This window comes from Gopherus evgoodei, chromosome 6 (genome assembly GCF_007399415.2).
Source record: "Gopherus evgoodei ecotype Sinaloan lineage chromosome 6, rGopEvg1_v1.p, whole genome shotgun sequence".
NCBI classification, from domain to species: domain Eukaryota; kingdom Metazoa; phylum Chordata; order Testudines; family Testudinidae; genus Gopherus; species Gopherus evgoodei.
The window spans coordinates 84,348,502-84,365,590 of record NC_044327.1 but is presented as its reverse complement, the minus strand read 5'-3'; the positions used below and the strand labels follow the sequence as shown (position 1 = coordinate 84,365,590).

The 17,089-nt window shown below is 38.5% G+C and overlaps 1 protein-coding gene across 2 annotated transcripts in view; it reads left to right on the top strand.

Moving 5' to 3' along the window:
• Positions 1 to 1,481: 1,481 nt before the first annotated feature.
• The window catches only part of ATG10 (autophagy related 10), a 154,407-nt gene continuing 138,799 nt past the window's right edge, over positions 1,482 to 17,089 (top strand). For both annotated transcript variants that reach the window (XM_030567887.1, XM_030567885.1), the window contains exon 1: positions 1,482 to 1,908. The gene's annotated coding sequence lies outside the window, so the exon portion shown is untranslated. The remainder of the gene's footprint in view (positions 1,909 to 17,089) is intronic.

Genomic DNA, 17,089 nt, shown 5'->3' with positions numbered 1-17,089 from the left:
AGCAAACAGGATGTTAGGAATCATTAAAAAGGGGACAGAGAATAAGATGGAGAATATATTATTGCCCTGATATAAATTGATGGTACGCCCACATCTTGAATACTGCGTACAGATGTGGTCTCATCTCAAAAAAGATATACTGGCACTAGAAAAGGTTCAGAGAAGGGCAATTAAAATGATTAGGGGTTTGGAACAGGTCCCATATGAGGAGAGATTAAAGAGGCTAGGACTTTTCAGCTTGGAAAAGAGTAGAGTAAGGGGAGATATGATAGAGGTGTATAAAATCATGAGCAATGTGGAGAAAGTAGATAAGGAAAAGTTATTTACTTATTCCCATAATACAAGAACTAAGGGCCAACAAATTAAATTAATGGGCAGCAGGTTTAAAACAAATAAAAGGAAGTTCTTCTTCACGCAGCGCACAGTTAACTTGTAGAACTCCTTGCCTGAGGAGGTTGTGAAGGCTAGGACTAGAACACGGTTTAAAAGAGAACTAGATAAATTCATGGAGGTTAAGTCCATTAATGGCTATTAGCCAGGATGGGTAAGGAATGGCGGTCCCTAGCCTCTGTTTGTTAGACGGTGGAGATGGATGGCAGGAGAGAAATCACTTGAGCATTACCTGTTAGGTTCACTCCCTCTGGGGCACGTGGCATTGGCCACTGTCGGTAGAAAGGATACTGGGCTAGATGGCCCATCGGTCTGACCTAGTACGGCCGTTCTTATGTTCTTATGAGGCCTGGCCTTGAGAGTGATGAGAAGAGCTAGATTAAGATAGAAATGGAAAGGATGGCCTGAGCCACAGAGAGCAGCATGAGGAGTGGATTTGCGCAGCCTGCAGAGAGCATGGCTGGGACTGGCAAGAAGTGGCCCAAACTGTAGAGAGTAGCATGGAATGTCTGCAGCTCAGGCTGGGGTCAGAGAATGACAATTGGAGAACGGTCACTCCAAAAGCCTGGATCTGAGCATCCCCAAACTTTGGTGTAGTTTGGATCAGGATTTGGATGTGAACTTTGCAGCTTGGCCAGGTCAGTCGCTAAAAAACAAGCTGACTTTTTGGCAGCCTTCTTTGGATAATGATCTGCAGTGTGAATCAGCCCTTACAAACAAATGCAATTTCTCCTGTGTCTGTCAGATCGCTGGGGGTGGAAAAAAAGATACAAATAATGTGAACAATTTCCTGCATGTGTCCCTGCCCCCCTTCCCTCCCACCCCATGCACAAATCCTGTAAACTCATATCAGCAAACGAAAGGCATGATCCAGGCTGCTGTTGCCTTTTGGATCAGATTGTGTGTGCTGAAGCAAAGCAATCTCTTGTTGCTAGCAGCCAGGCTGTCTGAGGAAGGTAGCAGTGCGCTCTCTCACTTTGTCTTGGCAGGGCACAGCCATCAGACGAAGTGGGAGGAAGAAACATTAACTCCAACAGCTGTTTCTTGACCCCGGCTGTCAGTCTGCCCGAGACTACATTTTTGGAGAGTCCCATTCGGAAACAAAGAGGAAGTTTTCGGGCGCGGAGAAGTTGGGTGACCCAAGGGGCCGCAGCCCAACGCAGCAGGGGAGGCGCTGCTCGCACTTCACACGCAGCCTGCCTGCCTCTGCTGTGCGCAGGCAGGATGGAGCAAAGTAACTTGAAAGCTCCCCACTCGGCTCCCTTGCCTGCAGCCTCCCCCCGCCCCTCAACGCGCACACACACATCCAGCGCCAGTGCTAAGAGCCGTAGCTAGACTACAGTAATTCCCCAGCATGGGCGGCTTGAAACTGCTCGGGCTGAATAGCATTTGCTGTTCCGTCCCCGCGGCCGCCTCCCGCCGTCCCTGCAAGAGCCGCTCTCTCGTTCTCCTGGAAGTTGTGCTGACACAGTCTCGCTGCACAAGAAGTTTGTCAACATCAAACTTACCCTGTGCGCGGTACGTTCACCTTCCGCCAGCATTTTCTCTGTTAAACAGCAGCAACCACTCGCCATGGCCTGTCTCTTTCATGCACGGGGGGGGGGCATCAACTTGTTAGCAATGGCGCATTAGATTGTCCTCAGCAGCTCGGTCTGAGCAAGCTGAGGGGGGACAAGAAGAACCCATAGATTTAGTTGCAGTTTTTGTCCAATAGTTTGATGTTTGTTTTTTTTTATATATGCATGGGAAGTGGCAAGCAGCCTTTGCTTTTTAGAGTGGAACAGAGGTTACCTGGAAACAGTGGCATGGCAAAGTCAGGGTGTTATTCATACACAGACATCTGCTTGCAAAGCATTTGCCTCTCTGTGGCCACCTTTGGAACAAAGAGAGAGGAGTCGAAAACAGCCTTTCCTGCTTCTTGAAAATGAACACAAATATTTGCGAGTGGAGATTATTATTATTTTTACTATGAACGAGCAGTTACTCTGCCACCTTGATTAGTTATGCAGTATAAAAACTTCCACTGAGTCACTGTCCTAATCTGATATAGGAACAGGTTTTGCTGCAAGTTGCTGCTACATAATTTTTAGGTTTTTTACTGGCTTGATGCTCTTGGAGTTCCCCCAAGGGCTTTTTTAAAGGAAGATTTAACACTTTGCATTCCTAAGAATGCATGCTGTGCATGCCCAGTCTGTGCTGTAGTGCAGTCTACTTGAAAATAATGGGCCTGCTTTGCAAAACCATGACCCTAGGCATGCATGAAGTCATGACATGAAGGGGTTAAGGAGGGAACAAAAGGAAACAAGCATGCAATTGGTCCAAAACTATGACATTGTAAAACTATTAGCAACTGTTCTTTCCCTTCCCTCATTTTAACTTTTTATTTAGCTGTTTTTAATAGTAGTCATTTTTAACTACATAGAAAGCATATATCTATAGCTATATATATAGCAGAAAGAATCTGTTATAAAGATAAGTGCTTGATCCTGTGAGGTGCTGAGGATTCTGGTCCAATCTAAGGAAGCACTTAAAGCATAGTTCTTTGGAGAACTAATTGACTGAGTGCTGAACGCCTTCGGGAATGAGACCCTTAAAGAAGATTACAGAATTCTCTGCACAACACCCATATCAGCCTTGATAGATTGGTGCCCCAAACATACCATACTAAATTCTACTAACATTTAACAGAAATCTATCCGTGCCTAATTACGATGGTGCAACCTACCCATCAGCCCTAAAAATGAAGAAAGGAAATAGGAGGAAAAGCTGAATATTAAAATGAACATGTTTGTGTGTGTTGGCCAAGGAAGACGGAGGAGGAGTATTTTGAGTAGGCTCAAAGATGAGATGTCTATCAGTAACTGTCAGTAAATGTCAATTTCGGCATACAATATAAAGGGATGAAAAATATTTCCATTGATAAATTTACAGATAGATAAATTAAGAAAAATGCTGCTTGAGGACTTATTTGAGTTTGATTTAAGGATATTTATTTTGAATATTTTGACACATGCTGACAATTTGTATTTAACAGTTATGAAACGTTTTGAAATCTCAATGTTGACTGTCTTTAAATAATTATTCTGCCCCTCCCCCCCAATTTCCCACAACTGAACATTTCAATTGATAAAAATTGATATTACCCTCAAAATTATAAAAAAATGAATTCTGTAGGCCTACTTATGAGTGATTCTGAGGGCAAACCAGTTCATGAGACAAATATCTGTCAGATATGGTCGATCCTGCCTCAGCATGGAGTACTGGACTAGATGACTTCTCAAGGTCCCTTCCAGCCCTGCATTTCATGGTTCTATAAGGACTGAAAGAGACAATTAGCTTTACTTATTGTGCGGTAGACAGCAAGCCACTGTCCCTAACCAACTTTTAAAATGAAACTTTTCATATACTGTATGTACTAAACCAAACAAACAAAAAAAATACCCAAACATACTAGATAAAGTTGATAAAGCAGTATTTGTCTTTCAGTAACAATTTCCATTCTGTAGACTAAATAGGAATACTTTCTGCCTCCCCACTTATATAAATAATGTTGTTGTTGTTGTGATTTGGAAGACACTATGTAATCCTGTATGCACAAGTTTTTTGCAGACTGTTGAAGAGGAGGTTGCTTGAGGGTTAGTAGCATTTATATTTCTGGGTAGTATTTTTGTATTATATCATGTGTGTTTTACATTTATGGGATAGGTGCCCAGAGCATAGGATGGGTTCGTATAGATATTTTTATAAATTTGAAGACATAAATTTTAATTGATTGTATATTTAATTGCTGTTAAGGTGCCTAGAACTCATGCATAACGATTGCCTATTGTTTAAAATAATAATAATAATAAAAAAAAATTCACTGAAATATTTCAAAGTGATTGGTGTTGCCTAAAGAGGAAACAGGGAAATATACCTGCCTTTGCCGTGAAAGGAACGTCTTATGTCAAATACTTCCACCCTGGAAGTTTCTGGAAAATACCATTGTGGTGTTCAGGATGAACACACAAACCTATTTTTCCTTGAATCTGTTTCTTATTTAATACTGTTGAATTTTGTGGGTAGTTTTTTTGTATTAAAACTTTTACCTGACATGCTGTCTGAACAAGCCAAATAACAGTTGTGGGCATGTCTGGAATGCAGAGACATGACAAGGTAAATTTTCAAAAGTGTATGGCCTAGTCATTTTGAGTAGTTATTGTGTGATCCCAGTGCACATTATATGAGGGTGAAAAAAGTGCTTAATTTCAAGGCTGTAAAAATTGCTTGAAGGAATCAGAAGAATAATCAATGTCTGTGCATATTTGGGTTGCATCTTTTCTCTACCAGTTTTAATTGCCCCCTCCTTAAATGGAATTATTAAAATATGTGACCTCTCTGAACTCTGTGTCATTTGGATCAGTTATTTTTTGCGTTAGATAATAAAACATTATTTAAAATGCCAACTTACATGTCTTTGTAAGCACAGAGCCAAAACCAGCACATCTTCCACACATGGAAACCCATTTGAGATTGACCTGACTTCCATGTGCATAGGTTTATGGGAATATGGTCTGTAACTTGGATGTTAGAATACACTGTAAAGTACATTTTATTTTAAAAATTTTTAGTTTGTTTCTTTGGATTTTGCCATCTCATCCAAAATAAGATATTTTTAAATCACGTGTTAATTGCCATATTTAAGATGACTTTTCAAATAGCGATTTTTATTTTATACCTTAAACAAAATATCTGCATCATATGGGTAGTATCCACACTTTCCAGAACTGATAAGAAATTCATATACTTTAATGGTATAGCACAGGCTAGTTTTATGACTGTTAATCTGGGGGCTGTGATCTATTCCATATCTCTGTCAGTATTTTTTTAAATTTTGTTTATCCAATTGTAGCTGTAATATTTTCACTTGTTTTGTACATATATGGGGTTTTATCAAAGCATAATAATTTACATTTGTAAAAAGGGGTAGTATTACGTTGTGTGGAATAGCAGTAATTTCAGTTCTAAAATAGGCAGTGAACTCCTCCTGGAGTCCAGTCCTGCTCCCATTGATGTCAATGGCAAAACTCACATTGACTTCAGTGGTGCATCATGGGTCCTATAAAGAGGGAGAAGAACAAAACTGAAGGATCATAGAAATCAGGATCTTCCATGGTACAAAGAGACTAATATGTATATGTTTTCTAAAATCTTCCTCTCCCACTTTATTTTTCCTTCTTTTGCTGTTGCTAATAATCATCCTGAGTGCTGCTTTGTAGAAGAGTCAGTTGTGTAGTGTTGATGCTAGTTTTAATATGAGATTACTTTGCCTGCGGTTGAAATCGTTGCTGTTTTGTAACCTGTAACATGTTTTTACATGTTAGCAGTACAGCTAATGAAAATATGCTATACTGAAAGTGTGATAGTTTCTGTTTTATGTTTAGTTAAATGTATAATGCTAAAACTAGACAAGAAAGATTGCAAACAATATATGTTTTGCAAACTCTTGATAAGAATTATAATTTAAATGAATTAGAAATATATTTAATATTCAAAATATATTTTCTCTTTAAAAACTGCATATTAGCATAGTGTTTTTTAATTCCTACAGACATCCTTCACCTATAAGGAAAAATACTATAGAAAGCTTTGGTAACTATAGTTCTGTATTTAGGAGTACTTGGGCTAATTCCGTTCTTTATTCCTGCATGTCCTGGTTGCCATTCTACTGTCATTAATCAGCAGAGCATTTTAAAATCTTACCTCAGCGATCTAAAGGAAGTTTAAAATGTTTCTTTTTTATAGCAGAACTTAAAAATGTTTTGGCTCATAGTAAATTATGGAAATTTTGTAGATAATGCTCCAAATGACCACTCAGTATGTGGCTTGCTTAATGAATATACACAAGAAAAGAAAATAAGCAGCTGAGTGTGGATGTAATGTTTTTAGTGACTCTTTTAAAGTGTGAATGTGGTCAGAAAATTGACACTGCAGAAATTATTAGAGTTCTATATTTATAGTCCATTAATGATAAAGCTCTAAAAAAGATTGTGCTAACTGCCAGTATTTCAATCTCAACCCTATGTGTGAAATTCCTGCTACAGAATGGACTTTTTAGCCAGGTACATCATCACCATTAGAAAGTCTGGAATCAGAAACAAGTTGAGCATTTTGTTCATGATGATGCAAGACCAATAAAGTCCCAGCTTGTCCTGACCTCAATTCCTGTCCCTGCCTAACTCCTCCCATTAGCATTAGTCTTCAACACTCACAGTAGTATTAAATTTGATTTTGTCAATCAACTAAATAAATAATAAGACACATGAGAAGTAAATATGGGCAGTACCAAGGTGCACTGTGCACAAAATAACTTTTCTGACCATTTAAAATACTTTAATATTGAACAACAATATGTAACAAATCAGAAAAATACTTAGTAGCATTTTCCATGAGATTCTCTGTCAACCATTATTGAGTGCAGGTAACCGTTTCTGAAAGTTCTTGGTTACTCAAGACTGTAGATCGCTAAGGATGATTATGAAATATTATATTTGGGTCCATGACTACACTGTAAGAATGTATGGCCAAATCTTAACTCTGCTGCTCTATAAGTGCAGAACCTGGCTCTGTGGCCTGGACATGCTCTGTGCCTGAGAAGTGCTAATTATATCCTAAAAGAAGGGTCCCCCCTCTGTAGCAGGAGGGCCAGGACCTGGACAGAGCTAATCAAAGGAAAAGGAATTCATTAAAATGAGTTCACCACACTCTTCTGGACTGCTGTGAAACCAGATCATTCCAGGTGCTACAGAGTTGTCCATAGGAGTAATGTACCTGCATGTTCTTTAATACTAAGCCCATGGACTGTACAACTGAGACACTTACAGTCGAGCTATAGCAGTGTTGCATCATTGGAAACATTCTCTGTCAGAGGAGGAGTGAACATGGCTCCCCCTGGACTAAGTTGAAGAAGACTGCTCTAAAGCAACACAAAATGCTTCTCTTCAGGGACTTAAGTAAGACTTTAATTGTTGTTACACAGAATTACTTCAGGGATGAAGAGTGCTCCCAGACCCTAGGATATTGGGAGTATTATGATGTATTCAGACAATTGGTCATATACTGCTCTCACATTGTATAATAAATGTATCTACAAATTAAAAGTGTTTCAGTTAACAATGAGGGAGGCTAAATCAAACAAAAAGCATTGTTTAAAGAAGGGTAGAAGTTGAAGGTATGTTTCATTGGAGTTGAGCTGATACCCCAACCCAATATTATGCTTTCTTTACCAAAATTCTAGATATTTTACAATACCCAAATATTAGAATGCCTGGAATTAATAGTTATATGATCTAGCAAGCTCCCCACACCCATATAAGCATTCATCACTGTCTCTCCACCCAACTTACACCACCCACCCAAACTTAATTTCAGCCCGTTGTTTTGTTCTGTAAAGGTAGTAAGATGCATCCTGTTTTTATGTATTGTGAAATTTGTAATAAAGATTTCAAAAGAAGAATAGCTCCAGGGTTCATTAATTTATGTCACAGTTCTGTATGTTCTCTCATAAAGTGATGTGTTTGTGGAGTAAAAATACATTTTATATGAACTGAATTGGAAAGCTAGATCTTTTTGGTGTTATGAAATGTGTTGATTATAAGGTGTTGAAGGTTTAGGTAAGTATATGTAGACTAGCAAGTTTGTATTTTTAACTATATTGTGTCACAACTGCCATATGTGTTTTTTTTAATGAGTAATGTTGTGGTCTGTGTTAGAATTATACTGAAAAAGTATCCCTTGAATAAGAAATGGGATTTTTAGCTGAAGAGAGCTATCACATATTAGTATGTAGATAGGTAAATGGCTATATTAACATTTGTTTCTGCAAATTTTAAGGATGTATGAGGGTAGTGTAAATCAGGTGGAATAATATGAAGATGAAATCTTATATAGTCAGGGCTTGAAAAAACAGCTTACTCACTTGTTCAGGATAAGCATTATATTTGGCTGGGAAATCAGTCTGAATGGGGTTAGGAAGCTGTTGGCTCCTTCCATAGAATTGACCAGGAAGAACAGAACAACCTAAGTGCTGCTGTTGGCTTTTTTTAAACAAGAGCGCATGAGGAATTTGGAGAAACGGAACATTTGAACCACTTGTTCATTTTAATAAGGAAAGGAAAAGGCAGAAGAACAGCTTCTTTAAAGATATGGTACAAAAAAAGGAGGAGGAGCAACTGATTCATAATATGGTGTGTGGAGGAATGAAGAACAAAAGAGACACTAGGCAAACTCTCCATCTTTGCTTCTTTCTGGAGACTCCTCCCAAACTGATTCTCCCACCATGACAGTAAATTCTTTAGTCTGTCAGAAACAATCCTAATATGTGTCCTCAGCTTTCTACCCCAGCCTGTGCCCCTACATCCCACTCCGTATCTCCCCACCTTTGTTCATCCCTATTCTTTCCCTTGTATCTTTCCCCCGAGTCCATGCCCATCACCTTAAATTTGGTTCATGCCTGCAGAAAACTCTGAAGATGGGAAAAGATCCATTTATTTTAGAAATAATTACATTTATAAATATATATTAGTGGGGGGGTTGGTAGGGATGCCTATTACTAAGTTTGCAGGATATCTCCCATTGTAAGACCTGTTTCAGTTGCTTTAACTTTGCCAAACTTTAATTATTTGGGCTGAACTTTTTCGTGCTGCATGTCTGAATTTTTTGGAAAACTTCAGCCAAAATGGTTTCAGCTGTTTTCTGAAAAGATGCTAGGGGAAAAATATGTGTTTTGCTCATGTTAAGAATTTGTCAGCCTTTTCTTGGAAAATCTCTAGCACCTCCCTGCTTTGGAGGTGGAGAGACTTGAAACTGGCAGGGGCTAGCTTTTGTGTCAGTGGTATACCTTTTTCCATCCCTGTAAAATCTGACTAAATTTGGTCAGGTATAAGCTTTTTTAAAAGTGCAATTTGCACACGCTCAGTACAGAGCCTCTCTTTAAATATCTTAGATTTAGCAATAAAATTCCATTCAGATTCCATCTGCCTTTGGCATGCTCTATTCCAGAACTGAGCAGGACTGTATCTATAGTTGCAGACTCCGGACTGCAACTGGGTCTAGGTCCAGGCACTTGAACTGAAAACATGGATTTATTCCTAGAATTCTCAATGAGCCCACTACTGGGACCAAGAGGCCTGGAGGAGGCAGCTACCCAATTTGAATGAAAAGGGGACATGGCTGGATCTGCAGTAGAGAGAGAAAGGGGGATAGAGGGAATAGATTGAGATAAGGAGCCTGGGGAGGAGGCAGAGACTGGAGATGGGAGTGATGGTGAGAGGGAAACAGACAGGGACTTGGAGTGTGGGGGAAAACTGGAACTGGGATCTAGGAGTGGTGACTGTGACTGGGTGGTAGGCAGGGAAAGAGCCAATAGGTGGAGGACAGATTATACTGGATGAGCACATGGGATTGGCTGGGGAAGGAGACTGGGATTGAGAACCAGTTGGGCCAGAGGGAGTGGTGAGAGAAGACAGATCTGAAGAGGAGCCAAGATGTGGGGGGGGACAACCAGGACTTTCTGAGCAAAGAGTCTGGAACAAAGAGCTGGGGGAGAGGCAAATGATATGGAAAAAGAAGCATAGGGAGGGAGATTTGGACTGGGACCCAGTGGGATAGGCAATGTGAATGGGGGTATGTCTATACTACCTGCTGAATTGGTGGGCAGTGATCGATCCAGTGGGGGTCGACTTATCACATCTACTCTAGACTCGATAAATTGACGCCCAAGCGATCTCCCATCGACTCCTGTAATCCACCACTGTGAGAGGCGCAGGCAGAGTCGATGGGGGAGCAACAGCAGTCGACTCACCGCAGTGAAGACACCGCGGTGATGTAGATCTAAGTATGTCGACTTCAGACATTATTCTGTACATTATAATACATATTAGTACATTATTATTCACGTAGTTGAAGTTGTGTAACTTAGATTGATCCCTCACAATGTAGATCAGACCTGGGTGACTGGAGGATGGGGAGGGAGGAGGGAAACAGGTTGGAGGGGACAGAGCAGAAGGGGTCTTGCTTGTGGGGAATGGGCAGAAGACTCTGTGCCCGCTAGAGCAACACTCCCATCCAGAGCCTGGAATGGTACCCAAGATTCCTGAGACTTACCATTTCCTTTGCTATCAGCAAATATCTGTGAAAATGTCCCCATTCCTTCTAGTGCTGGTCCACGGAGAGGATGAAATCCTACTACTGCTAGCAGTTACTCTGTTAGATCAAGTGGCAGAGGCTTGTGTGGTTTATCTAAAGGCTCCCAGACAATTGAAGAAGCATGTAGGTATCAGTATGATGCCACATGATCGAATTTCTGTTTTTATCAGTATGCTTTTTGAAAACTCAGGAAATTACACACTAAAAAGCTCAATTTAACTGAACATTATTAAGATTGCAACACAAAGCTCTCAAAAGTTAGGAGATGCCAGAGTTAAGTTTGCCAGTGCAACTTTCTTATACCCCCCTTGTGTATATGCACTATAACACAGTCTATAAATAGTACAGTAATTATTTTACAAGCACCCTGCCTCATTCAGTGTGTAGGATGAACCTGCTCTGGGATGCATGAGGGCTGCGTAGTATAGCAGGCTCTTGTTTGTTGGACCCCTGATTTATTTGTTGCAGAAGTTGGAAGGTATATGGTGTATGAGACAGGAGATTGCAGGAAGAGTGGTGAGGCAGTTGAATGCTGTCCTGGGGAATTATATTCTATCCCTGCCTCTGCCCCAGAATTCCTATGTGATGCTAGTCAAGCCACTTAATCAGCCTTTTCACAACTGGTCATTATGTATTTCTCATTTTATGGGTGCCATACCTGATACTTTGACATTTGATTTACAGAAATGTTGAGTACTCACATCTGCAGCTGAAGCAATAGGGGCTGCTTTAAACATACAGAGTGCTATATAATGCTTCATATGCTAAAAAATCAGCATCAATTGGTTACTCAAAATTAATGGACACTTTTTACCTTAATCTCTCTGTGCCTCAGTTTGCCATCTATAAAATGAGGATACTAGCACTTCCTCACCCACAGAAGTGCTGTGAAGATAAATTATTTAATGTTTGTGAAAAACTAATATTACAGAGATGAGTGCTGTAGAATAGCCCCTGCGGAAATTAAAAATTCAGTCTTCAGGGCAGGGTTTGAATAGTGTGCAGTAAAAAAGGCACAGGGCCACACCGAACAATGAGATTAAACCAAAATACTGAATAGCTGCTCATTAAACGAGCATTGTCCATCCAGTGCACTGAATAATGCAAGGATACTGGGGAAAAATATGGCATTAAAAACTGTATCATAATGTATACGCACAAAGGAGCTGAATTAAGGTTTCACAGGCAACTTCAATGCTATCGTTTCCTAGCTTTTGAGTCTTTGACTTTGCTACCTTAATAATGTTCTTAAAATGTATTTTTTGTGTGCACAATATGTATAAATGATGATAATAATGATCATTTAAATATTGCTGTATAGACAGCCATTTAATTTGTGGCTGTGTCACCTAGAGTCTTGGATAAATCCCTCTTTTATAAAGCCAAAGAAATAATAAAAATAAATAAAAATAAAAGGTACACATAGTAAGAACTATTATTAACCCATCCGTTGCTCTTCCTAAAATACTAAGACATTTCTCCTTAATGAGGGCAACACTACAAACACATCTGGTATATCTAACCAAGCCATTCTGGAGATACATTGAGCCAGAGAAATATTTAAAAAAAGATAAGCACATTTTCAAACTGCCGTCACTTTTATGACTTTTAACAAATTTCCCATAATGATAGATGCAAAATTTTAAGATTGATTTCTTATTAGGGAAACAATTAGGGGCAGGTGAAAGTGCAGGTTTAAAATCAAGCCTATAGTGAGAAGCTAATTGTAACTTTAATTGTGGAATGGCTACTACAGCTCTATAATCAGAATGTTTAATGCAAGATTAGCACTAATGTATAGGTAATAATGCAAAGTTATGAGTTTAATTTTGCAGTGGGCTATTTTTGGTCAGGTACAGTGTTTTCATATTCAATGTAAAATGGCTTTTAAAGTATGTAACTTCTAGTTACATAACTGAGCAATTGTGCAAAAAAAACCTATGTTCAATTTGTGACGAAAGCTTTAAGATGTCCCACCATTCTACTAATTGTTCAGAATAATAATATGTACTTATTGTACTGAGTTACTGGACACACATACACCTTTGCCAACCATTTTACATACTAAAATAACTGGCAACTCCATTAGATACTAATTAGAAGTTCTGATTTCTTTCCTGTCACTTTCCTAGTATGATACTGAATATCTTATATGAGAAACATATGAAAAAGATCAGTAAATTTAAGGGAAAGTAAATCTCTGCTGTTTAACCTATGTATTTAAACTTCCAGTGCCAAACCTTAGCATCAGTAATGTGACTAGAAATATCACATTCTAGCGTGTGCAAGATACAGTGTATTTACACTGATAAATTGAATATGACTGCTGTAGTATAGGTAAATACAGCAGTATGACCCTACTAGTTTGGTCAATACAGAGCCAGCTTTGACCCTGTTTTTCAAGTTTGTAAGAGTAAATGTAAGGCATTTCAAAACAACACATATTTATTGTAAATTATGGCTGAATATTTTTTATTCAAAAGGCATTTCTTTGGAGAATCTTAACTCAGGGCAGTCACAGTTGAAACGAGCTGAGATTACGGAGGATTTTGCTAAGCAGTAGTGACTGTTTAAGAACATACGGCTCCAACTTTGAGTGTCTCTCTTTAGTAAAATCAGCTTTCTAAATAAAGGCAATATAAATACAAGGGTAGATGAAAAGTCATTGTAAAATGGAATACATTTGCTTACAATAATAAATGCAATTGGTGAACACTGTTATTCACCAATGAGAAGTAAACTTAACTGAGGAAAATGAGACCAAATTAAAAAACCAAACAAGCTCACATTTGTGTGAACTTGTCCTGTACACACTTACAGGAAATATTATGCATTACTGTGATCAAATGTGTTATGTTAGAACACAAACACTGGTATAGCATGGGGAGGTGGCAAATGTCTAGAAGACATAGACTTTGTTGCTGATGCTGTGCTACTGAATGATACCCCTGAAAAACCATGACAAAGATATCAGGGCAGGTGGGGTTCAAAATTAGTTATGCTAAAACAAACATCCTTGAAATCCACGTCAATCAGCAACATCACATTAGAAGGCAAAAATATCAAGACAACAGAACAATTCATCTGTGTGGGCAGCACCATATTAGTGAACAGTGACCTCAAGAAGTAACATCAAGAAGAGGAAAGGCATCCATAGCATTTACTAAACTCAAAAATGCATAGAATGCAAAGAAAGATATACAGCACCAAAACCGAGAATTTTCAATTCAAATGTAACCTCAGTGCTAATATTCAGCTGCAAGAGCTGGAGAGCTACTAAAACATTAGACAGAAAACTAGAGACCTTTGAAAAGATGAAAGATTCTGGGCATTGGTTGGAAAGACTTCATCATCAATAAGAGATCTGTAAAAGTAAACCAACCAGCAAGCTTGTTTCTCACCAGAATCAGAAGGAAGTGCCGGATGTATATGGACATGTACTCCGGATTCCAACACACAGACTACCACATGAGGTTGTCAAATGGAAGCCAACTAGTGTGAGGAAATGTGGTGCACAAGAACCCTTAGCAGCGAGGCAAAACAGTAGATCTCAACACCCAGAGCAAATGACAGAGAGGAACAGAAGAGACTGGTTTCTGTCCTGTGTGCCAACATTGGCACGGGACGGCTGTAAAATAAAACAAACATACAAAAACCTGTGATCTACAGGACTGTCTGCAGTCTCTGTCTGACCCCATCTGTTAAAGAATGGTATTTATTGTTGTAAGTTAAGGACACAAACTTTAAAGAAATGTTCTTCATTAACAACATCCTATCTAATGACCAAGTACTCATATATATTTACTTTCCCATTATGACTGCTTAATAAGAAGCTTTCTTCTTTTTAATCATTTTCCTCCCAATACCTTTAATAATGTGTGTAACACTCTGCCATGGGAGTGACTGTGATACCAAACATTGGGAATCAGTCTGGAAAGGAGGGCAGAAGTACTAGGAAGGAAACATTTCCCAGTGGAGAGGTGTCATTTTCACAAAAACTACATTCTCATCCATCTGGATAGCTAGCAGAACTGGATGGGCAGAGAGGGAGGGTATGCTGCATGTTTCAAAGGGCAGTGGAGCTCCCACTCTAACATGCACTCTCTCCATCATACCTTCCCCTGGGGACTATCTGGCTGAGTAAGAACACTACAGCAAACAACAGAGTTACTACAGCATCTTAGGCTATTTCTGTATAAAGTTTTAGGACTTGTTATGTGTGTGTATGAGGGAGGGAGGCTGGGATTTTTTTATTTTTTTAAAGATTAGGGAGGACTGATCTCTGAAATGAGAACTAGGATTTGGCTGCATAGAACAAGCTGACATTCCTAGATGTTATAAACCTGTCTTATCACTTTCTGAAAAAGACAGTATGTAAATAATAAAGCACAAAGGGATTTGCAGTTATAATATGGATACACATAAAGATTGAGTGCCAACACACTCATGAAGTTTATGTGCTGCAATGTAACCACACAATCCGTAATCAATTATTGAGCTTCTTAAATGGGTATTTTAATGTTTTAGCTAATTCATTCTTACCTGTATAGGTATGGCTCTATAATTACCTGTAATTACAATGCTTACAAGCCTCATTACCCAGTCACTGTGCTCCCACAAGATATTTTCTAAATCGCTATCAGTATTATTCCCATAGACAAAAAATTATTAATTTTGAGTTAAGGTTCCACTCTGCATAACCAACACAAATTGTAAAAGCACAGAAATAAGCACCCATCTATGCTCTAGTCATCAGTTCCCTTTCTTAACCTCTGTCATCTCCTTCGCACCACACACTGCTCACACTTTACCACACTTATCTTGAACAACCAACATAAACCCATCACCCCAGCAATGTGTACTGGTTATATGATTACATTTGGATGATTAATATAAGGTTGGTACGGATTTAAAAAAACTGCACTGTTAGTAATATGATATATAGGTTTTTTTTTGTTTTTTTTTTTACTGGTATTTGGAAGTATATGAGATCATGTTGGACTGGAAACGGTGGCTGAGAGAAAATTATCTGTAATGATTAAGAAAAAATGTGAGTGATCTGTGCTTTCTTGATAGTTTTAGTCCTGGTAGTGTAAGTCACAGAAACCAAAATTTGCACACGCCTTCATTGGTGTAATATGCTTCTGACTTTTGAAAACTGCTGTTTTTCACCAAAAGTTTGATGGCTGGCAGCATTGGAAAACAGAAGTGGCAGACAGAACTGAGCAGTTGCATCAGCTAATCTTGACAGAATTCAATTAGAATATGACAATAAAAGGGAAATAAGTCTTTTGTGTTTCATTTTAAAAGTTCAGAAGTGGCCTATGTCTAAATGAATGTATGAGAGAAGTCAGATTTGTGAGTTCTCTGGTGGTTTAGCCAGAGAAACCCAAAAAAATAAAGGAAAACAGGGCAAAATATAAAAAAAAGAGCATTTAAAAATTTTTCCTCTTTCAAAGTTATAATTCAAAATATTACAAAGAAAATGCAACTGTTATTTGAAGAGTTATTGGGTCAAATCTGGAGATTAAATTCAATCATTAAAGTGTGAAACAAAGGGATTTTAGTTCATTTTAAGGGGCTGAATCTATGTTACTGAAACGGGGGGTTTATCCTTTGACTGCACTGGACAGGGTCATAAATGCAAATCCCAATTATAGATTATATTATATTTCTACTGAAACCTCCATGATACTACGGTAATCCCAACAAGCAGGCAAATTTAAGAAAGTTCAATAAATGAAATGTAGGATAGTATAACCTCCACTCCCTTAGTGTTATATCTCATTTATGTCTGACTTTACATCATTCCCAGTACAGTTATAGTTAAATCAGATTTGTGGCAACTTGAGCTTTATAAATGTCATCCCTTTAGCCTTTTCTGGATTGAGTTGTAGCTACTTCATCTCATGAAGTACTAAATAGTCTCTGAAAAAGAACATTAGTTTCAGAAGGAACATTAGCTGAGGAGCAGCCAAGGGACTTGATGGCAACATGGATTAGTTCTGACCTTGGCTGTCTAATACATAAAAAAATGATCAGTCTTAGGGCACAGTTTTTCTTGAGCCTAAAAAACCTGACAATTATAATAAAACCATGTGATATCTACAATACACCATTATCCAATATTACAAGTATCATTATATATATAGGGCAGATCCTTAACTTACAGGAGTAGTCCTCAGTGAATTCAGTGGGATTGCTTGCAGGAGTAATGGTTACAAGATTTGGCCCTTAAATTATGTTATTACAATTTCCTTTTCCCAATCATTTTATACCAGCTTGTATCTTGTCTCATATATCAATATGCAAAGAACTAATAAAGGAAATGAACGTTCCCTACTAGAAAAGAGCTCTGTGAACTGAGTGAGATGGTATTAATTTTTCTTCTTTAATGTCATGTCTCAAAGTCTTCCACTTTCAGTGGTCTGATTATCTCATCATCCTCTCTTGCATTCTCTTTTACATGAAACAATAAGGTGTATTTTCATAGTAATTGTATTTTGATTTTCTA